We start from the raw sequence: 27,684 nt of genomic DNA on the forward strand, positions 1-27,684 counted from the left end.
GAATGGTAGGGCCTTGACCTGGTAGTGCTGGCCCTGCACCACAAAACCGACATTACCAAAGTTTCTTGTGAATTGGGACATTATGAATTTGTTCAGACGTCGTAGGTCCATGATGGGTCTCCAGCCCAGTCTTTTCTGAATAGAAGGTACCTGGAATAGACTACTGAGCCCCACCCCAAAGCCGTTGGGGAACTAGCTCTATCGCTGGTTTTCGCAGTATGGCTTGTACCTCTTTCAGAAGCTGAGGGATGTGCCGCTCCTGACAGGGAACCGGAGGGATCCACGGACACCTGCGTTAAAACTCCAAGGTGTGCCCTTGGGTGAGAGCGTCCAGTACCCATCTGTGGGTGGTGATCTTTCTCCACTCGCTGAGGAACCGTATCAGCCGGCCTCCCCTCTGGCTGCACAAGGGGGGGCCTGACATCCTGGCCGGTTCAGACTTGCTTGGGCACCAAGGTCCTGCCCTGCTGGGGACGGCGATCCTGTCCTCCGCGACCATAGGCAGCATCTGTAGGTTTCTTGAGTTGAAGATCAGGCAGACTGGCTGTATGACATGGAGAACCCTTTTTAAAGACCTGCTCGATTTTCCTCTGGAGAAGCGAAAAGAAGACGAGCAGTGCTGCTGGAGAGTGCACAGGGAACTGGCCGTCTCCATATCAGTCTTGATGGCCTGGAGGGACTCGTTGACTGCCTTTCCAAACAGATTTTCTCTGTCAGGGCATGTCCAGCACCTTCGCTTGGACCTCCCGACAAAAAGGAGTAGTTTTCATCCATTCCCGTCGACTAAGGCAGACACCATTACCCATTTGCCCGAACCCCGTGTCTGCGACGTCCACTGCTACTGTGATGGCGTTATCACAGTATCGTCCAGAAATGGCACCACCATGATAGTATTCCTCTTGGCCTTGCACCTTTGATACAAGATTCCCTCCTTCTTGGTTTCCTCAGAGGCCCTGGCGATCATGGAGTGGAACAAACTCACATCATCCGGTGGGGACACCCTATGTGGGGCATTCAGATGTGGCAATTCACTGTCGACTGCGAAGAGGTCTTCGTCGTCATCCGTTGTTGTGGCCATATCCATTCCCTTACCCGTGTCTGGGTCTGCTGGGGGAGTTGCACCATGTGATTGGGGACCTGGGGGACCACAGGTACTGGCGCCAGAGGCATTCTCATCCACAGCTCTGACACCAAGGTTTGTAGAGTGGATAGAATATCCAAAAGAAATGTCCCCCGGCTGAGGAGGCAGAGCAGGAAAATGAGGCCCTGCGCTCTCATCGCCATCGTCCTCGTGGACCATATGCAAGAACTCCTGATCTTTGTTGTCCGTAGACGAGACCTCCATAGTTTAGGCGATTACCTGGGAGGGCTGTTTCGAGGCTTCCTCGCAACCCCCCTTTTTTCCTCCTTGATGGGTTTGAACACGGACCTAGGCCAGTTTCACCCCTTCTGGCGTGCCTGCCAAAGTCTCTGCGACGGAGTCATGCCTTGGGGGCAGGACCACTTCATGCACCGTGGGAGCTACCCTTGTGGGATCAGTGCCCGCAGCTGCCACGGTAGTAGTAGCAGTCAACAGTCGCTGATGAGGCCTTTGCCTGTGTCGGTTGAGCCTGCTTGTGCTGTGTTGCCTTCTCATCTATCCGCGGCTTCTCAGATTTCTCCCGTAACTTAGCCAGGGTAGAGGACTTCCTCTTTGAAGAGGAGTTTGATGGTAGGCTGGCAACAGAGGCGAAAGTGGATGTTGATCGCACCTTATCCACTTTGGGAGCCGCTTCAGCGGTCCAACCCGGTGGATGCGGACACGCGGCTCTTGGCCTCATCTTGGGCCCCCACAGATTGAGACACCCTCAAAGGACTTAGAAGACCGCTCTTCAGTCCAGCCGGTTAGTGTGAAGCCATGTCTACAGCCTACTATGCCTGTCCTTTGTTGTTTTCTTAGAGAAGCAGAGGCATATCTCGCACTCCGTTTTGTTATGGTCTGGGTGCAGGCAGTAGAGGCATTGTAGGTGCTTGTCTCCACAAACACATTCCGTAGCCCGCATTTGGTGCAGGGCTTGAAGGAGGGATCTTCTATGCTTTTTCTAAGTCATGGTCACAATGCGCGAAGTAGGCCCAAGATGGCCTTCTAGAATCTTCGATGGATCATCACCCGTGAGGGGTGTGGAACTTCACTGACAACGGGTCCCCGCTGTCGGCAGTTGAAAAGAGCACATGGGCTCGTTGAAACAAAAATGTAACTTTTTCCATTAAAAAAAACATACAAATAGCTTAGAGAGCAATGCAAGGACTCAACACTGAATCGTGCAGTAAAAATCTGAAGATGGCTGCCAGAGGAGAGGACCATCATTGTATGAGGGCAGTATAACCCAGAGGACAGTGATTGCTTTAGAGGAGAAATACAGTTTTTAAGTGAAAGTGAAACTGTTTTATCTTTTACCGAGGGTTCCCAGCCTGACGGGGAATATTCATGAGCATGTGAATCCATGCCAGACCCCATGCTGGATAACTACTACTACTACTGCCTGATCGGAAGAAGTAAACATGCATCTTTACATGTGCATGAATAACTGGGTGGGTAGAAATATTTATTACAAAAACAACATTTCTGTTTTCTAGTTAAAACATTTTTACCTGTTTAAGTTCAATTTCCAATGGGAATATACATTTTTAGTCTCTAAAAAACATTTTGCACCCAGCTGTAAAAAAATAGGGAGTAAAATACTCCCACATCCAAATCTTATCTCGCGCACTGGGAAGAGGTGCGTATGGCTGTGCATACAGATCGGTTGAACATGGCTATTCTTAAGCAAAGTCTGGTTTGGGTGAGCAGTGTCTGGCTGAGGGTATAGACAAATGCAAGATGCACTTACAAACTGTTGGCACACACACAGCATTTGTGTTATAACCTTGCGCAAACAGTGCGGAGGCACTCCCTATAGTCTGGCTCTAGCTTGCTTCTGCATGCCTTATGCAACCTTTGGCTCTCTGGATGTTGTGAACTGTAACTCCCATCAGCCCTGTCTTGCAGACCTTTGAGGTGAGCATGTAACTCAAGCACCAATTAGGAGATTCTTGCAAAAGACGGATCTAATAGATAGGCAGTAGCTTGCCTCACGGAGGATCCTTCCCCAGCTAAAAAATATATGAATTCATCTTTCATAACGCGCTTGGATTTAGACCTGTGTTCCTCTGCATTGTCTTGCTTCCAAGACAAACACGTTACTCCAGAGCTATCCTTCCGCCCACATATAAAACTGATGGAGCACAACTGCGATTGTGAAAATGCCATAACTGTGCGTGTTTCATTAAATAACAAAATCCAGTTTTAGGAGAAGCACTCATCCTGGATGGTCACATCAGGAACTTCCCCAGGCTTTCCGTTATCCTCAGCCACCGCCAGTATTTTAGTGTCTCCTATGCCCCCCCCCCCAATACTACTTCCAAGTCAAAATACACAAACCGCAAAGTGGCAATGCTTGTATAGGTCGGCTTTAATCTATTGCCCCTGTACTATTACTTTTTTAAAAAAGGTCCTTTTTTTACATTAGAGGTGTACCTTCTACCGCATTGTCACCAATGCTTCAAGCACTTCTACTCTAGCTGCTGCATCAGGAGTGTTTCAGATACTCTTATAATCAAGTGGGTTTATTAGAACTCAGGAGCTGTGTCTGAGCCAATCACATGGCTCGAAACTCTCATTCCAATCCTTCTAATTGGCTCGGCGCACCTCCCCTTTTTTCCCTCTCACAGTGCTCGTCTCACCAACCTTTCGTCTGCCCTCCCCCTTCTCCGCGCATGCCTCAATTTCCAAATTGATTGCCCTATGTTCCATTGGCTAGATCCCCACTCCACACCTTCTAGGTTTTCTCAGGCCCATAACCTGGTAAGCGGTCCTCAATCGGATCGATTTTCTGCGGTCTTCCCCCCCGTCTTCTTGCTCTACGTCTTTGACATCATTGTGCGGCTGCATCTTTCCATGTACTGCCCCCACCACCACTTGCTGTGCAGATGGCCTTCATGAGAACCAGTGGGAGCACGAGGCCATCCCCCAAATTGCTCCCTCCTGTGACAATAGCGCGCAAATTCAACGGGAGCATGATATACCAGTCATCTATGGGACTGGGGAGCGGGTTAGAATATTGTGCAGGGCTGTAAATGGCCCTTATAGCCCGCTCCTCCAGGAAGTCCACAATAGACCATGTTTCCATCCTCCACTGATCTCTATCCCATTGTAAACCCATATCATAATCTATGTTACACTAGCACCTCATAGCTAGTTTGCACAGATAAGGAGTACTGAATGTAACATGAATTATTATTTCTAAAAATAAAAAACACTGCTAATTTTAAACAGTGAAAAGAAGCAAAGCGAAGCAGCTCCAGAAGCTTGAAGGTATCCATGTTTTGGTAGTTGAACAAACCGCTCCGTTTTAACAATTGTGCTTCTACAATATATTTTGCAGAACTAACTCAAATGGGTCTGAAGGACGGCGGTGGGCATCAAAGGAATATCATAGGTTTCTAGATTATGTTTGACTCTGTAAACAAGTGTTGACTGGGTGTAAACAGAAGTAAAACAGAGCCTAATATTGGAAGCACGGTCCATGAGCACACCTGTTCGACTGGCCCGCAACTGAGGGCCGGTGAAAAGGGGCGGGCATTAACCATATCACAGAAGGCAAAGATTCTGGGAGTCCTATTCAATGCTTAACCATAATTCGCACCTCACATGGACTCAATGGCATCGATGCTCAAAGGTCCTGGCCCAGAAAAGCATTCAATTTCTCCAAAAAGGATAATCATATAAAGCCGACCAAAGTCCCGGTGATCGCATGTCTGGGCTACTCAAAGATCTACCCGCGAGCAACAACAATGGGAGACTCGGACAGCCAGGATGTGTGTAAAGGAGATCACATGCAGCCAGGCGGCCTACATCCACATTTCTTGCCCATAGGCGCTTACGAAATTGGGCAACTTCACACAGACACGATTTGGACAATTACTACGGAGTACTTTGCATCGCTGTGTAAATTGTATTACAATCAATCTTAATATTCAAATAGAATGTTTTAAATTGCATTTGGGTGCAGGGGAGGAATACAGACCATGACACGAGGTCGTAGAGAAAAACAAGAGGCCAATCTATGGACCCTGCCGTCCCCTGCACACCCTGGTACTGACAACAGTCAAAGATTTCAATATATATTATTTATGAAATTTCTAATCCATAAAGTACATGGTTCAAATGTTGTAATCTTCAAAGCATATTTTATTCAGTTGTGATTCAATGGGGAGACCAGTCCATAAACTGAGCTTGGCGCGTTTTGGGGAAAACTTTCTGGCAAGACGATACAATGCGTGGCAGAGTCGGAGTGAAGACACAGTTTACCTTAGAGTCCTATCCATCAACACCACACCTGTATGACCCAACATCCACTGCTGGTAGCCAGAGGACGTGCTTTTAATGTGGCGGGTGGCTACAGGGGAAAACCGAGATTCTCCCCCAGCATCAGGGCAGGAGAGAGAACCAACAGCCAAAAGCATCCTGGTACAGCTGGTGAGAGGAGAGGGGCCTGGCATAAATGGCCAGATAGGTGGCGGAAATGGGGCAGTAATGTAGGGGGCAAGAAAGGTGGAGAAACAAAGTGCAACGATATGTGGAAACATTTCCATCCATAAGACTAATAGAAATTTAAAAAACAAGCATTGGCAATGCCAACTGTTCGGTCTTTTATAAAGGTGTGGGAGAGGCACTGCCATAATGGTAATTACTGCCCATTGATGGTAGCAGGTGTAAAATGGTGCGAGTGCCTGGGCATCTAATAGAGGTGCCTAGCAAATGCCTACTGCGCTATACACAGGACTCTAAAATCCACGCATAGTGCTTATAAATTGAGTGGCTGAAGGCAGACCTGGTTGACATTTTCATTACACCGGTAGCACATTGACAGCTACAATTAAGTAATTAGCTCTCAGAAGACTGCTTTGAATAAACACTGGCAGGCATTTCCGTGAAGTTTGATGGTAATGCTTGATTAAAACCAGCTCAAAGAGTTCCCATGGACAGGTGTTTTGTGCCAGGAGCGGCAGGAACTGTGTTGGAAAGGCCATAGGGATTAGTGTGGCCGTGGGCAGTCAGTGGGTGGGTACATAACCAAACAAAGCCAACAAGCTTTGTGTCCCTCCTCATATGCCATTTCTCCCTTTCTCGCTACCTGTACTCTAATTCAATAGTTTCGGCTTATAGGTGGTCAAAAGGCCACCTAAAAGCCCAGACTAAAAATAGAGCAATATCCTCACTTATCAGAGACAAAACCCTGGAAAAGTGCATTAATCTGATGGACCTGTACAATTAGATAGTTCACAAACATTGTACATCAACTTCACAAAAACAGGAAGCCATCAAATGATGAAGTATTCAGCAGAAAGCGTAAGAAACCTCCACCAATGGCTGAGTGGGGGCAAATTCCCCAGGGCCAATTACCTGCCCCACTCCTTGGGATCAATCATCAATTTCCCGGTGAACAGATTACAAAGCACAGATAAGGAGGGCCGTGCTTCCGCAAAGATATACAAACACAACAGGCGACTTTACCTCAAAAGCAGCCGTCTGCAGCGCCTAGCCTCAGCACGCAGTCCGCGAGCGTCTGCGCACTCGGTGTAAATTAGCTTCCTGTGGCACGAGTACACACTGGGGCCTTTGGAATGCGTCCGCAGCAGCTGGTCCAAGCTGGACACCACTCCCTAGCCGATTATGATTAAAAATGGAAATTCCTGCGCACTGCCAATCCATCACACATTTTATCTGTATGCTTTGCCTCCCCACATCACACGCTGGACGTCTCGCAGCCCTTCAGGACAAGCCGCCTGGCTGCAAACCGGGTTGTGACCAGAAGCCGCTTTTTTGCAGTTACATTTACATGATGATAATCCAATGCCGACATCTGTTTCCCGTCAGCCATTTCCTCAGTTTAACTGTCTGTCTCCCGCCTCCATGCCGGTCTATTGTAAACAGCTGGCGGAATGTACAAACTCAATGCATATTAAAGGGCCGGCCTCTGTATGTACACAGCTCAACCACGCTCGTAAGAGTTAAAGTCTTTCACAATTCAGTTTTCTGTAAAAAGTCCCATTTGGACAACTAGGTTTCCTTTTAAGGTAACATCCTAGGACTACACCATAACAATCAACGCTAAAGGAGAACCTGGCTTACAAAACACAACTGCGAGTCAGATGGGTAAGATTTGCAATTGCAAATTCAGAAAATGTAAAAATAATTATCCTATGAACGACTCATCTTTACTTAGAAAACCACAGCATAAAAAAAGTTCACTGTCAAATTGGTGCGCTAGGACACAGTTTCTGCCTACTGCAAACACGTCAAAAAGTGGGGTTGTGGAAGTTGGCTTAGAACTTCACCCAAGAGGGTAAAATCATCAGAAATTCCACCAAGAAATTAGACGAATAAAGGCGTGCATCTACCGGAGATTTTTTTAAAAAAAAAAAAAATCACGTGTTGGCGCACCGCTGGCCAATGAGGGAGCGAGGAATACCTCTAGTGCCGCTCCCGGTCTCAGAACTGTCGCCATCCTTTTTTTATCCACCCAACCCTCGCACAACCCCCTTTCCCCCCCCACTACCATCCGATTGAAACGCCCTAGTTAGCTACACCTGCCTTAAAAAAGAGGGAGTGTGGGGGGAAGGGGGGGGGGGGCAGGGGTGAATCCAAGAAGGAGCATTTACCGATCGTAAACATGCGAATGCAGGTTACCTTCTTAATATAGTTGCAGTTCTTTTAGTTAATTATATATTAGTGGAATATGGAGCGTTACCTTCTTGGCTATTCTTAAAGAGCCGAAACGCGCCGGGAGGAACTACATTGCTTGATCCAGGAATCCATATACTTTCTAATATTGTTTTTCAACTAAAGTTGTGCTATGAACATTTTTGAAATGTGCATCAATTCACTGTACCATACAAAACAGAAGGTTTTGGATTTCATTGTAAAAGGAAATGTTTTGAGTTTTTTTTAAAGTCAAGGACATTTCTGATGATTACATCAGAACTAAGGACACCATAATGTAGTGAAATCTAATGCATGTTACACATCATCAGAATCTCTATAAAATGTATTTGAATAAAACAGATTAAATGAATCTTCATCATCCACATCCTTTATCGGTGCAATTGTGGTCTTCTCATAGCTGAGGTAGCAAAAACTGTAGCCGATGCATTTTGGACCACAGGTCCATTGTCAGGGCTAGTTATACAAAAATACATAATACATAGAATTCTCAGATGTATACACCTAAAGTCTTGAATACCAATGTTCTTTAGACAGAACTACATCCTATCTGGCCTTCTAAGAGAACTGTAGCACCCAAAGATGTTGCAAAGCCTAATAACACAAAATCGAAACAATAATAGTGACCCAAGTGAGAACTGACTATCCAACTAAAAAATAAAAAAGTAAAATTAAAGGGTTTCAAAACATGTTGCTAAAAGTAGCTGCTCTATTCATGAATATCCTACCTGATGATTCTAGGGGAAAATCCCCTGGATCCTACATTCCTTTTTATTCTACAGTAGATGCACACAAAAAATTAACCTAAAAAATCAGAACAAAATCAAGTAAGGAAACTCGAAGAGCTCATGTATGAAAGTTACCAGAATGCTGAAGGCAGAACTACATAAATCTTATCTACAAAACTCAATCCAGGTCATGGAATTGTAGCAGTGATCGCGAGAAACCTTACCTCAGGTTATTTGAAATGTAAACAATGAAGAAGTTGCCATTCCTACCACAATGGCGGATTCAAAGTGCGACTTACCAGACTGTTCCAATTGTTAACATTTTCAGCATAACACAAACGTGCATGGATCACAAAAAGTACAATGCAACATATCAACTGTATAGACCATTGATATTTCGGCATGTTCAATGTTAGTAAAGCAGTCTAGCCAGTGGTATGCAAAGTTAAGGGATGGCACCTGAATATAATGAAAGTAAAATGGTGCGCAATACCATCTTTATAGTACACATTTGCCCAGCCATTCTCAATTGTATAAGATAATCTTATGGAATAGTAAGAGCACATGACAGTACATCATTGTATCAAAAAAATATCCTAGCTCATATACTTCAGCTCCAGGAAAATATGGCAGAGACGGAGAACTTTCAAACCAACAATACCTTCCACCGGAAAAAGAATACTGGATTTGAATCATGCATTCTTATTTCAAAAGGTGCTTGTGATAAGAGTCCCCCACTAGCCACATGTATAGTATGGATGAAAACAAATTATTAGATTTCAACACTACTTATTCATAAATCCTCATGTGTGTGTTCAGCAGTTTGAACATAAAATTCATCATTAAAAAGTCAACTTAATAGTGGTTAGAGAAATAATTGCAAAATAAACAAACTACAAGGAAGCTTAAACCCAAAGTGAGTGATAGGCCCTAAAGGAGGTGCAAGAAAAGGCCCTAAAGGAGGTGCAAGAAAAGGCCCTAAAGAGGTGCAAGAAAATAAGAAACCAATAGGTAATGATAATTGAGGAAAAGAAAAATTGAAGAAAGGTAGTTAAATTCTCTAGTGATCAAAGAATCGATTAACTACTCATATCCTTGATAATTTCATCAGTAGTGAATTCGAAGTAATACATTAATTTAAAGAACACAAAATACCTAATTTCAGACAGCGAACTTGAACTTATTCTATGTGATCAAAATAACATGCAGTAGGAATCTCCATGTGTGTATGATCAATGTACATATATATCACTCCCACACTTCCTAGTAAATGCATATCATGCACAGGAGAAGTGGTGATCTGCATTACCACATAATATATCAACTGTTCAATAAAAAGTACACAACAATTGACTATTCATGTCTGTATAATCAACTCACATCTCGCTTGTTAACAAGTAAATACAGTGTTTGTACATAAAAAGTAAGCGGGTAGAAAGTGGATAGAAGTTGGCTTGTGTGGTTTAGTTTTTTCATCATATCCTTTGCTGCAAGGAAGAGCCTGCTACCTGAGCTTTACTACTGAGACTACTTAACACCCATTGCAGAGCAGAGCGCAGCACAGGTAGAGAGTCGACAGAAGTGGTCTTGCGTGGTCTATCAGGGACGGGAGAGCCAGGGAGGCTGCCTGCTGTCTGAGCATCTTCTGCGGTCAGCACTTAACTGTTCTTCCAAACTTGGTAAGCAAAGTTTGGCAAAGACTGCATGCAGCACTGATTTAGTAGATATCAGCTGCCTGTATTTTTTATATTTTGCCGCTTCATCTCACTGACAGGCCACTGACTGAGGAAAACAGAGTTACAACCGTTTCTTTCTTTATCCTCCTCCCACCCCACGGAACATATGCCGAAGCGGCAAGCACCCGGAACAATTGCAACATGAACGGCCAAGCGGGCCACGGTCACAAAGCAGGGAGTCATGGTAACCCAGCTCCAGATCTTCCTGCTGCTTCATGCAGATATGGTGGAGGGGGAGGCGGACAACGTAACATCGACCCAACAAGCTTGGTCTGTCCTATTCAAAACGATGGGGCCTTGTCAACCATGCTGGGCGGCACGCCTCGCTCCGCACAAGACAAAAGTCACAGACTGTCATCTAGAGTATGTCCGCAACGTACAGTTGCATTGGGAGACGCTACAGGGGGGAGCAAATCAAATGCAAAATTACAGATTATTATTCATTACTCCATGACAATCTGCTACACAAGACAGCTGCCATTGAGGAACTATGTACCAATTTAACAGAATAGCTTTCTACCTTGCTCCCCTATCTGGGCACTAGGGCCATTGAGAGTGTAGTTAGGGCCGTGATAACACCGGGTGTTGAACAAAGCCCAGACTTTTCAGTTGCAATTACTAGTTCACCATTACAGGGTACGCCTCCAACTTAACCCAGTAGCGATCGTCTCTGATGAAGGCGACTCAGAGGTGCAAGCTTTTAATTTGACAGGGACCGAGATTGGGGCCGAGCCTCAACACTTCACTCAAAATTAAAACATCATCAAAACCTTTTCAGTAAGTCTCTAATAAAGAATATGCCACTGAATAATAGATTGTCATCTGAGGGTGAGCTACTGGAGGAGTTGAATTATACGCCACAAGCGAGGGACGCCTGCAGCAATGTTCAACATTTTGGAATCTTTGCTCACCCAATTAAATACCAAACGCAACGACATTGCAGCCAGGCTGAATAAATGTTGTCCTTACCCGGAAACAAATAACGGGCTGTCGGAACAAATTGCCCAATGTTACGAAGGCCCTCAATAGTTTGTTGGCTAAAATAAATAAGAACATGATGGGACTAATAAAAGTGCCTTCGGACAAGTCGTATGCAGCAGGCGCTATGTTGACCCCAAAATCTCAAAGGGTTGAAGTGGACTCAGCCATATGGTATGAACGAAAGAAGCAAAATGGTGTGAAGGTCATCGTACAGGATTGCTCGTTTGACAACAAAGGAACGGGAAGTACTCCCAAATATTGGCTCTAATAATCCCTTGCGTTCTCTTTCGAAGCAGTAACTCCAAGTCTAATCTACAAGCCCCACGCAACAAGCTTCCATGCTTGTCAAACTGTGCTACAATGGTTACACAGGCGATTCTGGATGAAAGTGATAACGCTCTTACCGGTGGCAACAACCAAAAACCGTGTGCTGGTGCCACCAAGCGTCCAGGTCGACGGCAGCCTAATTTGCTTCAAGCAAATAAATGCCAGGGCACTAATGAGCAACATATCTTTGAAAAAGGACAACAAATTGTAGATACAAAAATTGGAGAGGCTGTGGAAGAGTCAATATATAATCTTGAGGAGTTATTGGTCAACCCGACTCCTGCCAACATGGCCATGGTGGGGCGAACAACGACACGGTCCAGACTGACATGGGAACCGCTTTACACAACACTTTACTCGAGCCATCAGTCTCAATACATGGCGCTAATATCAAGGCTTTACAAATTAAAAGTATCTTTTGTAATGGCAAAAGATAATTCGCGACTAATAGAGCTTCTACAGACTTTTATTCCACTTCGTCGCATTAGCAGTAATGAAATCTGCATTGTGGACATCTGCAAAAAAGTTAATTATGCTACATCTATTGTATTTCTTCACGCTGATGGCAGTCTTGCATATATAATGGACCACTGTTCCGCTTTTTACAGATTGGGTTAGGAATGTACACTTACTGAGGTGGAAGACAAGCAGGGGAGCAGATTTATCATTCCTGCTGGAGGGTCCAAGGGCGGTAACAGGAGAGGTCCTGCACCGCCAAACCCACACAACATTTTGCACAAAGTAATCTATTGGAAGAACCTCAGACTGGTGAATGCACCAACTTAAGCGGCCTTTCGTCTGGAAATGGGGTAAGAGGGAGGAGTTTCATCAGGCATGGTTAGCCAGTATGGTGGAGCGGCGTTGGTTATCATGAACCTAGCTGTGACTTTAGCCCCTCTTTTTTGTTTTCAAGTTGGAACACTTGTGGTCCTTGCCACTTGTATGAACAGGATGGCTTGTTGGACCACATTGACAGATTCAATGTGATCGCGCTCCAGGAGACTTGTCAATCACAAAGGGTTTTGTGAGCCGGGTGGAATAGGATTACTCGCTTAGCCGGGGGCCTAGGGGCTGCCCTAAGGAGGACTAGCTCTGGGCACCAAGAAACCATTGGGTCTAGTGGAAGTCCCCTGTGCATCAGAGTACGTTCTCATTGGTAGAGTAACTCTCCCAAGGGAGGCTGCTCATATGCACAGGAAAGACACCGTGATTGTCAACATATACGATCCCCCCTATAAGAGACATCACGCTGCTATAACTAATGAAATAGAGGCAATAATTAATAATTGGAGGGAGGCACTTTTGCCCTTATTTGCAGGGATTTCAATGCAAGGACTCCACAAGATCTCCCCCCACCCTTTGGGCGGGGGAACTGGACCCACTCTCCTCTTCTAAACTGCAGGCTGTCAATTCAGTTAGGGCCTGTCAGCAGGGAAACAGTTGGTGTTATATTCAGCTGGCTTTTCTATGGTTAACAGTGCCTACTCCTCCGATACTTCTTATAAATTCACATGTATTGGAAACAGTAGCAGCAGAATCCTCGACTACATCTTTGTTGCAAATTCTCCTTCTTTAATCGGAGATGTGTGTGTGCGCCAACGTCACGAAAGTTATCACTACCCCTACTCGCCTGTTTGAATCTGCAATCAGAGCTCTATATTCCTATCTCTACTGGGAGATTGAACATCAGTGCATCATTGAATCGGATCTCCTGGAGTGATAGTTGGATTGGGCAGGCGTCGGTTGTGACTACTGAAACTCTTGATGCTTACTAGAGGGCTAGTTCGTCGATTGAAGTAAAGGTCTCCAGACAAGCTGCAGCTACAGCTATAATGGTCTATGAATGTAGCATGAACAAGATAATAAATGATTTCATAGTTCAGTGTAATTCCTACCGTAGGGCTGGTATTGGCTCTAATAAATCACATTGACATACATAGATTAAGGATATTGAAGAGAGAGAAAAAAAAAAGTGTCCAACGATGTGAGCGGCGTGCCTTGGCTATCTAGAATCTTAATTCAATACAACATACCCGTGAGGCAAAGGCTATTAAAAATACTTACTATAAATGGCTCAAATGAGTTCTAGATCGAAAGCACCCATTGGCGGGCTGTGGTTCATTTGTCTCTTACTAATAATCCTATTATGTTTTGGAATCTGGTAAATGGTAATGTCACAAAGAACAGAGACATCAATGGCGTCTCGGAGACGAACTGGACATTCCACGTGGAGCTGATTTTTGTTGGGGGCGAGGTGGGAAATTCCACTGTGGCTGAGATAGCCACAAGTTGTATCTTTTCTAATATGATTCAAGACATCCATTGCATCAGAAGGGCCAGTAAGCCCTCCAGGGCCCCCGCCCCAGACGGGATCTGTAGCACGTTAATCAAAATCGACTCCTTAGCTTGAGCAAATGCCTAGCATTGGCTTTTTCGTTGGATCAGTGTGACCCAATCTATCCCTACATCTTGGCGGGACAGCATTATTTTAAGGATCCTAAAAAAAGAAATCACGCCGATACACAAAATTTTCACTTATTAACAATGATAGATGCTCCGGCAATGATCTTTGCCCGAGTTCTTCTAGCTCAGCTTGAATAATAAAATCATCCCGTTTAACCAAACCAGGTTCCGGAAGGGCTTTAATACCACTGTCAACAATTTAACCCCAACTACCAACATACTGCAGGTGTGGTTGATATGCAAAATACCAGTATTCGCGACTTTCATCGACTTAGATGCCACTTTTGACACAGGAAATTCCCCTAGGTTTATTAAAAATGATCATTCAGCTGCACGATCATACTAGGGTGAAGGTTCGCCTGGATCAACTTGTTAGGACAACTGACTGGATAGCGAGCCAAAAAGGCCTTAAGCAAGACTGTTTTAGCACCAGTGCAGTTTAATTTCTATTTGTCCGACTTGAGAGATACCATTGTCAATTCATCTGTTCCCCCGAAATTTGGGGGTACTCCTCTGCAATAGATGGGCTAGGAGGATATCATCCTATTGGACCTGACCCCTGCAGTTGTCCTTGCATCATTTCAAAATCTACACTAACCATAATTCAATAATTGTGAACCTTGCCAAAATGAAAATTATGGTTTTTAGTCCAACACAAAGAAAAAACTGAGGTGGGTGCTGGACGGGGTAGCAGTTGTAGTCTCTGAGTATTAATTTGGATAATAAATTACACGGAACAATGCATTTGGAACAAATAAATTAAAAACTGCCAAAATAACAGGTTCGATTGGTTCCCTCGTGCTTACAGATGGGGGTTATTTTCTCGGGGCACTGATTCAGTTGTATCACGCAAAGATCATACCCATTATTTTATATAGGGCCGAAAATTGGGTTTTTGCAAATCTCCAAGACTTTGAAATTGGAGAGTTATATACTAAAGAGACTACAGAGATTGCACCCCGATCCCCCAATACCGTGATCAAAATGATTTACTTGGAATTCGATGTAGCACCTATTCATGTAAAGCTACACCTTTGTTTCCCAGACTCTGCTTTGAAAACTGGCAAATGCCCCAGCTGATACATTGATGAAGGTATTATAAGAAGTAATCTTATCCAAAGCAAAAACCATACCATCAAGCAACATAGTACAAATATGGTAAACTGCAGCTAAATGGCTTACCATGGCACCAGAGTATGCTTTGAGCTGGCTGCTTAATAAATAAAAATTAAAAAAAACACATGAAGAATATACTAGTTGAGCAGAGCCAGGAACAACTAATTGTTAATTTGGCCACAAAACACTGTGCAGCATTATATGTGGAATATATACAGTATACAGACTCGAGAAGTAACAACGAGATCTGTTCAAAACTTTGTGGCAAATAGTTTGGCTTGGACTATCCAATTTTAAAATGTAATATCGTAAAGACTAGAGGGGGATAGTGGAGGCTTGGACTAACATACCAATTCTGTTGGCTGTCTCCATGACCACCAGTCTGGCTATAGAGCTGCCAGAAGCACGGAAACGGCTCTCCTGAACATCAGTGAAGATCTGCTCTTCAACCTTGACTCTAACATTCCCTATATCCTCATCAAGCTCTCTTCTGCCTTCGACACGGTCCACCATACCATCCTGCTTAAAGGTCTCCGTGCTAACCTGGGTATCATTGATCAGGCTCTGGCCTGGCTGACCTCTTTCTCTAATCGACCCTCCCAGGTCCAATGTGGGTCCTTCCTATCATACATCTTCCTCTCTACCTGTGGTGTTCCCCAGCAGTCTAATCTCTCGCCCTGGCTTTTTAACCAATACCTGGCAACTCTCGCCCACTGCACTGCATTTTCTGCTCAAATTTCCAGTGGTACGCTGACGACACAACTCATTTTCAGGCTGCCCTCGGCCACCTCCTCTCCCGCTCTCATCTCCGATTGCCTAACTGCCATTCAAGATTGGTGTGCCGCCAATGATCTTTGTCTGAATGCCAGCAAGACGAAGATCCTCCTCATCAGCACACCTTCACCATCCTTTCCCCTCACTCTCTGGTCAGCCTCCCTTGGTCCTCCTCCTACCCCCACCTGCGAGGCGAAGAACCTCAGGGTCATCTTTGACTCCACACTTTCCTTCTCCGCCCACATCTCTGAGGCCTCTTAAAAGTCAAACTTTCTACTGCACCTCCTCAGAGGTACTCTGCCTTTCCTCTCCTTCTCCCAGAAGCTCACGGTGTCCCAAACGCTGGTTCTCTCTAGGTTGGACTATTCTAACAGCCTCTTTCTAAATCTACCTGCCTCTACTCTCCGCCCTCTGCAACTAATCCAGAACAGGACAGCGAGACTGGTCTTTGGCCTCAAGCCCTGGGATCGTATCGCTCCAGCTCTGAAATCTCTCCATTGGCTCCCAGTGGATGCAGCAAGGATTAAATTCAAAACCCTCTGCATTGTCCACAAGGCTTTCTGGGGCCTGGGTTCAAAATACCTTCAGCTATACCTCCGCAAATACCTCCCATCTCGAGCTCTTCGCTCCTCTAACTCCCTCAGGGTCAATTGCTTTTCAAAGAAACAAGCTGGGGGTAGATCTCCGTCTTCAGCTGGGCCCTCCCTCTGGAACAGCCTCCCTGCCACTCTAAAACTTGAGAACCATCTCCGGTTCCGGAAGCACCTTGCCTTCGCTCCCCCTCTCCCCTGCTCAGCTGCTCTCTTGGCACCGTGCACCTTGGCACCGTGCACCTGGCCACCCCCTGTCCTCAGGGCCCAGTTACCTGCTCACCCTGTCACCCTCCAGCACTGCCTCCGGGCCACCACTTGCACTGGGGTCTGCATCAGTACCCATACAGCCCCCCCTTATTTTCTTCCTGCACTTATCAGACCTAGCCTGTCCCCTGCCTTAAACCCAACACTTGCCAATTGCTAGCTGCACTACCACCGTTTGTTGCCTTTATTATTTAGGTTTCTCCTTTGCTCCGCACTTTCCACTTCTCCCCCCCTTCCATGCACTTTTCCCCTCCCCCTCACTCATGCACTTGTGCGTTCTCAAGGTCACTGGGCCTAGTAAGATTGTTCTGTTCTCCCCTGTTCCCTTCCCTTGTCGCGCTCTGAAACACTTGTGTACGAGCGTGATAGAAATAAAATATCAATATCAAATAGTAGACCATGTCGGAGTCTGTAAGACACCTCAGGACCAGTTGCCTTTCTCTTTAGCACTTACGGTTGAATGCTCTACAAGCAGCAGGTCTATTAAGGAGGACATTGGCGGATGGTATGTGAGCCATGTTTATGAGGGGAGATTGCGGAACGTGTATTGTATTTTTCACCATTTTTTGGCGGGAGATTGCCATCATACTGGACACATTACAATGAGGAGACAGTGTTACAGATCCCGTTTAAACTATCCTGCATATGAATAGGGACCCGTGTTTGACATCATATGTCATGTAACCACTGTTTATTTTCATTGATAGATCATATGTGGATTCAATTCTGGAATTGCGTTTTAGGTTTATGATTTTGCTGTGCTGGCTTGGCTTTTGCCAACTGTATAATACGGTAATTAAATAAAAAGTAAGCACTTGTGTGATAATCAACATTGCCACATTTGTTTAGAAACGCTAGTACAATAACAAGCGCATAAGGATGTAGATGCATGTAATGGCAAGATGCCGCAATAGAGATGGCCAGCTTCTATCCCTGCAATATGGATCAAAAGGATCAAAACAGAAGCTGCCGATACATTATCGATGGTGATAGCATGGTGTGTCCCACATGTACAAACATGAGTCATCAAATTGGGTCGGATCTAAATCCCCATGAATGAGCAAAAACGGCTACACCTTACAACTGCAAGTAGTCCAATGAAATAGATAAACCATGTGAACATTGCGGTTATGTTAAAGGTATTTATTTGTACTGCACACCGTCGCAACCTGGAAGTGGTCCCCAGGTTATGCATTAGGGGTCCAAAAACCCTGTAAATCAAGTCTAATACTACAAAGATTTAACAATAATAATCCTGGTTGTACTGATGGTGTTCTACAATGAAATCATCTGAAACCGAAATACATATTAAGCATCTATGTATGCACCAATACCTGACAAAACATGTCAGTCATCTTCGACTCCACACTCTTTCTCTCCTCACATATCTGACGTCTCTAAGAAGTAACACTACCAGCTACACCTCCTCAGAGGTATCCTTCCCTTCCTCTCCTTCCCCCAGAAACTCACCGTCTCCAGAGCCCTGGTTCTCTCGAGGCTGAACTACTGTAACAGCCTCCATCTAAATCTTCCTGTCTCTACTCTCCGCTCTTTGCAACTTATCCAGAACAGGACTGCGAGACTTGTCCTTGGCCTCAAGCCCAAGGACTGTATCTCTCCAGGACTGAAATCACTACACTGGCTCCCAGTGGCTGCGAGGATTAAGTTCAAAACCCTCTGCATTGTCCACAAGGCCTTCTGGGGCCTTGGGCCAAAATACCTTCAACTCTTCCGAAATATCTTCCTTCTCGAGCGCTTTGCTCATCCACCTCCAACTACCTCAGGGTCAGCCGCTTCTCCAAGCAACGAGCTGGGGGTAGATCTCTCTCCGCAGCTGGGGCCTCCCTCTGGAACAGCCTTCCTGCCTCCCTGAAACTTGAGGAGAACCATCTCCGGTTCAGGAAGCACCTCAAAACCTTCCTCTTTGCCTCCGCTTTCTCTCCCCCTCTCCTCTGCTAAAAACACTGAACCTACACTGACTCTGCTATCGGGCCACTCTCCGATCTCTGTCCTTGGCCCAGCCACTCTTCCCTCAACTGCCTACCTGCACTACGGGACAGTCTCTGTATCCTACAGCCCCTTCTCCCGGCACTTACCTTGCACTTGCCACCAGCTGGCCCTATTATTTATCTTGTATTCTACTAACCATGTACAGCACTTTCCCCCTCTCCCTTCCCCTTGCACTTTTTCCCAGTCCCCTCTACCCTTGCGCGATCTGAATGACACCTGACCTAGTAGGATCGTTGTCTGTCTCCCCTTGTCCCCCCCCTGCCTCGTCGCGCCTTGAAACACTTGTGTATAGGCGCGTTACAAATGCCATATCATATCATGAGCAGTGTATACAGTACTGTACTAGACCTACTTCCAACTTGACGATCTTGCAGATAACAATACAAACTCAGTTCTTCCTTCCATTTGGAAACACGATCTAATCTGACAATCCAGTGCAACTCTTTGTTGCAGTTTCTTGTTGATGTCCATCCTTACATTTTTAAAAACACAAGGACCATGGAAACCTCCTACGGTTCCACCTTGTCACTTGCAGAGAAAACTGCCAACAATTACTATAATGTTGTTCAATTCAAGAACGCTATCATATCATAAATGGAACATTCAATGAGATCTCAAGGTTGTATTTAATGAAGAGACAGGCGTGTGGTCAATGTCCAATGCATTTTGGACTTTCATAGTCTATAATCGTGGACCTGACCAGCCTGCTCGACTTTAAAATGGGTGTAAATTGTATAAAGAAGAAAGTTTCCATTCCTGCTCGCTAATTTAATGTGAGAAAACAAGAAGTAAAGTACTCCACAACTCAATTGAGCTTTTGCATTCATGCTGAACATCAATCCTAAGTGAGGAAGCAAATCCAGATCCTTTCTGGTTTAGAAAGGAGCAGATCATTCCAGCTGGCCCTGCCGCTGGGCACGTGAAGAGTTGCCTGTGCAACTCTGGATGCCTCCATGGGGCCATCAACAAACTTATAATGGAAAAACACTGAGTTGAGGTCGAGTTTTGTTTCAGGAGTTGGTGATATATGACACATTTCCAATATTCACTGGTGCCCTGGCTGGTGATGGGCACCATCCTATTTTAATGATACTATTGGAAGAGTGGTGATCATTCTGGAAGTCAGGGTGGAACGGAGTGTCTGTGTCAGATAACAAAAGATACACCCATTTAGAATGGCCGGGTGGCTCTCATCTACCATTACATTTTAGGTTTCTGAATCCACCAAAGGGACAGCTCTGCTCTTGCATTTTGAATTGCAGGCAATAATGGAGACCTCTTTCAGCAGATCAGTCTCCCCTGGGAAACCACACGAGAAACAACTTAGACTACGTTTTCTGCTAGACTTAAGGTTCCATGAACGACCCAACTCTGCTAGCGACCTTGTGATGATAGATTAGCTTGAACTGATGTCTAGATTCTGTTTTAATAACCACATTTATTTCAAGTCTGGATAAATGGAATATCGATGCATCTGTATGACAATTTGTCATTGACCAGCTTTCAGGAAAAAAAGACAAATTAAGTAATACTAAAATAAGCTTGAGCTTTTGTTGGAGTTTCTTTTTTTTTTTTTTAAACCGTTTAAACCGTGTACTTTAAAGGGGGTGTGTCTTGACCCTTCAAGCAAACGACTCTCTTGGCGACCTTTGCCCTCAGAAGAGATCTACTTGCCCTTGGACTCGAGGCAGAAACAAGAAACAAGAGGACGAGGAGATCATGCTACTGGAGCTGTAGCTTGGACTGAGCCACAGCGGCCCTCACTTAACCTTTGATTGCCCTTGAAATGTGGATACATATGCCCTAAAAAAGTGGTCTTGTTTTGCCACAAGGCATATTTCCTAATTTATCTGGGGAAGTGGACAGGGGCGGGAGCTGCAGTAAATCCTGCGTCTCCCGAAGTCCTGGGGACCCCAGGCAAAACATGACTGTTTGTCCAAATAACTCTGGTACTGCCAGGGCGAGGGGGCAGACACTCCCATACGGCTGACCATCATCTATGGCGAGTCTTAAGGACCCTTTCTGGATCAAAGTATCTGCAGATCAAGCCAGTATCTCCTGCAATACTCTGTGTGTGCCAAGCAGTTTCCTTGGCCCAAAGTAAGGAAACCATGTAGAATAAGATGAACTTCTTTTTTTGTATAGAGCTTTCTGCCAGTGGTACCCCTGTATATAAAAAGGTCTTATGAAAACCAATTCAATCGTCCGAATATCACCAACATCAGAAAGACAAAGGCCAGTAAGACCCTCACCGCCCTGGATGGAATTCGATTCTGTGACCTGGAGATTTAACACAGTGAGTCAAGTGCTCACTGCTGAGATCGGAGTCGTCAGACTGGTTATCATTCGGCGAGGGGAGGGATGCAGCAGATTCTGGAGGCTCACCATAGAAAAACCATCAATAACCACCGGTTTGGGAGAAACAATAATGTGTTACTTTGGTGACGACGGTAGCTGCATGCAACGGACGGTGGCAACCTGGCAAGACCATCTATTACAAGAATATTGGACAGCAACCAATCCTCAATGGAGCCACAGACATCTTCCCTTCAGAGACTATCGGGACTGCAAAGGGGAGGTCAGCAAGTAGCACAGCATGCGTCCATGCGCCAACTCTCCCTAGAGCAAGCCTGTTTGGCAGTCCTATACCAGTAAGAGCTCACCAAGTTAAGCGCTCTCTCGTGACATCAGTGTTCAGCCTGCAGGACTCCGGTTTAGAATCAAGGGAGGGGGGACACTTAGCCTTCCTCCCCCCCCCCCCCCCCCCCAACAGCCCCCGACCCAAGGTTAGTAAATTAAGTACCATGAAAAATTAGGTAATAAGTAAGAGCTGGAAGAATTCGGCATGAAGCACCATTTAAAAACTTCACATCATTATTATTATTCCTCTTGGCGCTAGTGGCATTAGAGCAGTCCAGGTGATGCAGCCTGGATCCTCAACACTGGCTGAAGTAAATCCCATCTGCTAACAAGACCCTGGGTTTGCAGCCAGGGTCACCCAAATGAGATGACCCTGCGCTCTATACTCTCCCAGGATCAAACAAGGTTCCTACAATCGAAGTCACTATTACTGGGCAAACTACCTACAATCAAAAGGATTTTTATAAGATAGAAGTTCTAAGCCAGGGACTGAGCTAAACAAAGCGATCTTGCATCAGAAAAAGGCCCAAAGGCTGAATTCAGACAATTTTCTGCACAATTACTGAGCTAAAAAAGAAGAAACACACGCACAAAAATATCACCAAAATGAGGCAATGGAGGACCAGGCCAAACACCACTGGTATGGTCCGATAAGTACATTAAATGATTAGAAGCAGCCCAAGGAACAAGAGTGCTGCAGGTACATCGCCATGCCGACATGGTAGGGAACAGGAAACCATTTCACACATTTTGTATTTGCAGCATCACAACACTCCCAGTGGTCAGTCAGTGCTTCGGGACTGTAAGGTCACATATCTAACGTGTCCCACCAGTCTGAATCATCGGCAAGAAAACAGCCCCAAGGAGTAGGCTGGGTACAAAGAGCATTCTTTAATGGTAGAAAGAATGGTGCAACTATCCTCCATCTTACCAACTATGCCTCCAAGGGAGCGTGTATGGGCATGCATAGCACCGATTTTGGTTTGGAGAGTTTTTAAAGGGTTTATGGTCCAGCCATTGGGGCTGTATTCAGGACTGTAGTCTTGAAACAAACCCACAGGACAGAAGACCTACGTTCCCATCTCTTCTAAAATGTCTTATGTTTTCTTCTGATGGAAAGGATAATTCTCCCACAGATTCTAACGCTGAAGAAAAATAGAACCAGGTGCAAACTGCATACTGTTAAAGATTCCAATCGGGCGTCACACACTGGACCAGGACACTTGGTCTTGGCCTGGGATGTGGTGATCAATAGGAATGCTTTTTCTTTAATTTCAACAAATTCAAATTGAGCCGGTACCCGACCCGTCTCACACCCACTTTTACAAATACCCCGGGTCACAATGGACCATGAACCAGGCCGGTTGGGGAAAATACAATATTTATTTTTAGAGTTCACAAAAATCACACACTTTAATATTGGGCAGCAATCATCAATGGGGCGATCATGACAATGGAAATGGAAGCAATGCACTTGGTAAACATTCTAGTAAAACATATCCAAAGCCCAATTGAATAGGAACACTTTTTGAATTAGGATAGATGGCACCCAAGTTAAGGTTTCTCCCTGAAATGTTCCCTCAATGCACAAATGATCGAATTCCGAGTGGATAGCAAGAAGCAGCAGATAATCAGGGATAAGAAGCAGAATCAAAATCCGACCTTCCCTCACAAAATAAGAGGCTCACATTTTTACAAATAATTAATTAGAAGTGTGTTTAAATAAGGATATACATATATTTTATCAGTATTATGGATGTTATATCACTATCAACCATATGGTAAGGTATCACAAAAGCATACAGTTCACAAAACAGATTGAAATTGAAAACCCAGTGCAGCCGAATTCACACATGGAAATGTAGAATTTTTTTTAGTTTGCAGTTTTAAATGCCAAAACGTTTTTTTTTGTTTAAACTGGTGAAAAACACAATCGGAATGCGGTTTTTGGGCAGAGTGAGAGATGCACACCACAGGGACAATATAGAAGTGAAAGGAGGGCTATAGCTGTTGAATTGCGAGGAATTTGGAAGGTAGAATGAGGTTATTTTTTAGGAAACTAGAGCAGTTCAAAAGAGAAAATAGGTTTTAAAAATGTATTTCGACTATATTAAAGAAAACCACGGTACATTCAAAGATTGAATCACGTCAACCTTTTCCCGCCGTGTTCTGATCTATGTGGGAATTAATTTAAATTACTCCAAATATTACAAATGAGTTACAAGATGAGACGAAGGAAATCATTGTGCTAACACTAGGAATCAAGAACAGGGTGCACAGAAAATTAGAACAGTCTAGACAAGTTATCAGGATATGGATAGGGTTGCTTAGAGAGTGGCACAAAGACAAAAGTCAAGATGGGGTAGACTATGTGTTATGGGGTGGGGGATACTCACAGTCTGCTCTTAAATTTGGGATTAGGAACAGTCAACCGGGTTCTGGACTCCAGGGCTCGGGTCACCAGGTGGTGGCGGACTCTCCTAGCAGAACAGCTGGGCCTGTCTGGTCACTGGATAATCAGGACAGTTGGCTGGCAGGGTTGCAGCGGGCATGTAGTTAGTGGGCAAAAAGCCGGTCTGGTCTCAGTATGCTTCCCAAAAGAATACCACAGCTTTTCCCTTTGGTTATTGGGATATTTAGTGGGATTTCTGGATTGAGGCCTTGCTGGGATGGTCAGCAATGCTTTGGCCTTGCAGTGGAATCTGGAATCAGCTATGCTTTGGCTTTGCAGTGGAATCTGGAATCTGGCAAGATGAATATAGAAGATCAGGAACACAGGCGCAGGAAATTCAGGAAAGTGTGTCTAGAGTTCTGCCAGCCACCCTTTTTATAGAGCATGGAGACATCATAGAATTACATGGTAGGGCATTTTGTTTTCTTCAGCTACCACCAACTGTCAATTCAGCCCAGTGTGGGGAGAGGGTTTACCAGTTTGATTGAAAGTTTATGGCCCTCTCCACTTCACAGGTTGGTGTCCCAGAAGTTCCATTGTAAGAGGCCTCAACCCAGACAAATGTCTGCCAAGGTAGCAATTGCACTTGTGTGTTCTAGCATCTACTGTGAGGGGCCTTCTGTTGCTGGCAACCACCAAGCAGAAACCTGTGTTGGGCTGATTTCCCCCCCCCCCCCCCCGATGTCTCCCATATAGGTTTCACAGCACAAAGCCCCTTCACATTGCTAGATAATGGCAGGGCCTTATCCAACATACACTTTTAAACACGTATTTCTCTTTACTTGAAAAAGTACATTTAAACATGTGGTGACTGCTGGCATATTCCTTTCAAATTCGATTTTTCCCTTCCCTCTCAATTTCCAGTGTTTTGTAGTCATAGTTAGTTTCTTAAATGCAGCAATTTGTTTAAAGCACAGATGCACTGAAATTGACATAGACCCAGAGAGCCAGGGCCTTTTTTTGTTGTAGACGCATTGATCTTTGATATTTTGTAGCTCCAAATGTAAAGCGTTTCCTGTGTAGCTCAAGTAAAGCTTCTATTGATCTCTTCAGAGCTTAACAACAGCATGTCATTCAGGGATCCTGTTCTTGTCTGCTGAAGCACAATGTGAACATGGATGGGCATGGCAGGGTCTCATTAATAAAAGTATTGGGATGAGGAACAGAAGAAAAAGAGCATCAGAGCAGCATCATTTTAAAATGTAAATATTTCACTTTTTCAATGGGAACTTGGGCTTGCAGCAAAGCCGAGCTGCTTTTTCACTCCCCTTCTTTTGTACATGTAAGAACACACTGGCAGGCTTTCTCAATGTGCCCCCTTGTCCCATCCTGCCCAATATATGCTTGGCAAGATGGGGCAGCCATCTTTTTGTAGTTGGAAAACAGTTTTGCTGCAAGGCAGTGGTGCTCACGGGAGCCAGCATAGTCATTTTGCTGCTTCTGCTGAAGTGCAGGTTTCTTGTGGAAGGGAGTACAGCTGGGTGGGTAAATATATCCCACAATACTGAAATTTTTAAACCGCCCCTAAAGGGCATCGCAGCAACTCTGGGCAAACTGTCAGAGGCATTGATGCCATTCAGACTGGAAGAGATTTGTTGGGTATTTTTATGACACTATTGATTCCCCCTCAACAGAGTTACACCCAACAGTAAATATCTCGGCAAAGGTAGACGACCATTGATCAGAAAGAACTAATGGATCCCTTCCTCACACGGATTCATTTCACAAAATGGGGAGAATGGTTTTTAATGAACTGGAAGCTGCTAACAAAAAACAGTTGCATGGCATCTTCGTGTACTAACTGGGCCATGCCTTACGTTCGTTCTGATCGTGTTCTCATCCTGCACACAAGACCTGAAATGTGCTGTGCAATGCCCCTTTGTACCACAATAGGGGCATCTTTGGTTAACGCCCCGACAATCTTCAATTTTCAAAATGCTCAGGTTTCCCCCATTGGAAGCATGCCAATATCGCCAGTTCCGGTGGTGAGGGCAAGGTTTGTGTTCTCTTCGGCGGCTGGCTTGGTCTTCACTGCACTGACCAGATGTTTTGCACTTCCATTTCCTTCTCACTCTGTTCCTGGACTGTCCTGGAACACAATTTGGCTTGCTCTACCTTTCCCAGGACAGTCTCTAATGTGGCATTTCCGCACATCCATGGCCACTCCTTCAAGGCATGGTTATTGGTGTGGATTATGATTTGGTCACCAATTCATTGGCTCCCACATCAGTTTCCGAAGAAGCAGAACGCTCCCATTGAATGGCAGAGAGGTAATCCTCGGCACATTGTCCCATATCGTTTCCCCTCCATAAACGTTGTGCCCGTTGATTGCAACATTACTTTTGGGGAAGTAGTTTATTCAGACCCCCTGTACTTTGTTTGACCTTCTCGACCCAAGAAGCAGAAACTTCTTGCCAGGATTAGTCTTTGTGGGCAATGACAATCAAATAATTCCCCTTTCTTTCCATTCCAGCCACGGAACAACAGGTTTACCAGGTATTGGTAGGAAGGGTTCAGGTGGATGTGCGGTTAGGTGCTCAGCCTTTCATCCTTCCGAGGTTGACAAATGAGTATCAATTTTGATTGGGTAATAATAGTAATGCACTGTCCTATGCATGGCACACTAACCCTCTAGCAAATCTATTGTATGGTGGTGTAAACATGCACATGTGACATTACCTTTGAGCGTTTAGAATGTAAATAAGCAATCAGCACATCTACATAGAATGGATCATATAGAATGGACAAAAGGTTAAGTGTGCATCTCATGTGGAAGTTATATTGGCAGCACGCTGGGTGCTTGCTTCTTGTTCACCAGTGGTAGCTCCTGCCTACTGGGTGATGCCTAGCAGCTTGTTTTAGCTCCTGCTCATCAAATCTTTATGCAGATTCCTGACAATGGCTTGGATATTTGGTTTTGAATGCCCTGTGAATGTGCCGAGTTGAACGCTGGGTGTTCTGATGGCTAATTGTTCTGTATGGCCAGGGAACATTTTAAAAAATAGGCGTTCAAAATGTGTAGTACCAAAGACATTTGGAGACGGTGCTGCAGCCTTCAGAAGTCTCTGAATGTCTGATGCACTTGCTTGTGCAAGCACACCAAGGCCAATGTGCGTGTGCACACTCAGCATAAAGTGGCATGCAGATTATGGCATTCTGCAGTGTTCCAGTAACTAGGGTTTTGCAAATCGCATCCCTAGGGCTAGTAGTGGCGTCAGCTGCAGGCACACAGGCTTTAACAGAATACTCAAAGCAGGGGTGGAGTTTCCTGTATGGAATTCCCGAGATTTCCCGGTAGTCCACCTGGATCTCTTTTGTGGGGTTTCCAAATGTTCCCATAGGAAAAGTGTTGGGCTTGCTGGAAATGTGCAATGTGGGGCCACCGTGAAAAATATTTCCAGGGCCTATGTTGGTTCCCAGTCCTCCCTGGACTCAAAGTCCTTGAAAGTAGCTGCTCTGAAGGGGCCAGAAGTAGCCCAATGATTCCATTCCTCCCCTCATGGAAGTACCGTAATATGCCTGGCCATGCAGTGAATAGAAGTGGGGAGGGGCTCATGGGAGATCGCACTCGGGAAGTTGCGCTCTCACTGCCTACTGTTGGGGTTTTGCCATGTTTATTCTCTGTCCACCAAGAACTTTGCTCGCATGACCAAGACAAGAGTCTGTCTGGTGAAGCAGGTTGGGCTTTGGTGCCAATACCACCAGCAGGGTGCTCCACACGTCCGAGGTTGTCACCAGTATGCCATCACAAATAAACTGCCGCAAGTTCCAAGGTCCGTTTTATTGGCGGTAATCC

General features: G+C 45.1%; 1 protein-coding gene across 5 annotated transcripts in view; it reads right to left on the reverse strand.

Annotated features, from left to right (window-relative positions):
* Positions 1-27,684, reverse strand: part of LOC138526302 (LIM and senescent cell antigen-like-containing domain protein 1) — a 548,584-nt gene that overhangs the window by 362,450 nt on the left and 158,450 nt on the right. For 2 of the 5 annotated variants that reach the window (XR_011283545.1, XR_011283542.1), the window contains exon 1: positions 6,596-6,905. The exons of the other annotated variants lie outside the window; for them this stretch is intronic. The gene's annotated coding sequence lies outside the window, so the exon portion shown is untranslated. Of the gene's footprint in view, positions 1-6,595; positions 6,906-27,684 lie in introns of those variants that run through there. 5 annotated transcript variants of the gene reach the window in all.

The sequence above is a fragment of the Ambystoma mexicanum genome, chromosome 7p, assembly GCF_040938575.1.
Source record: "Ambystoma mexicanum isolate Mex_15411 chromosome 7p, UKY_AmexF1_1, whole genome shotgun sequence".
In the NCBI taxonomy this organism is placed as follows: domain Eukaryota; kingdom Metazoa; phylum Chordata; class Amphibia; order Caudata; family Ambystomatidae; genus Ambystoma; species Ambystoma mexicanum.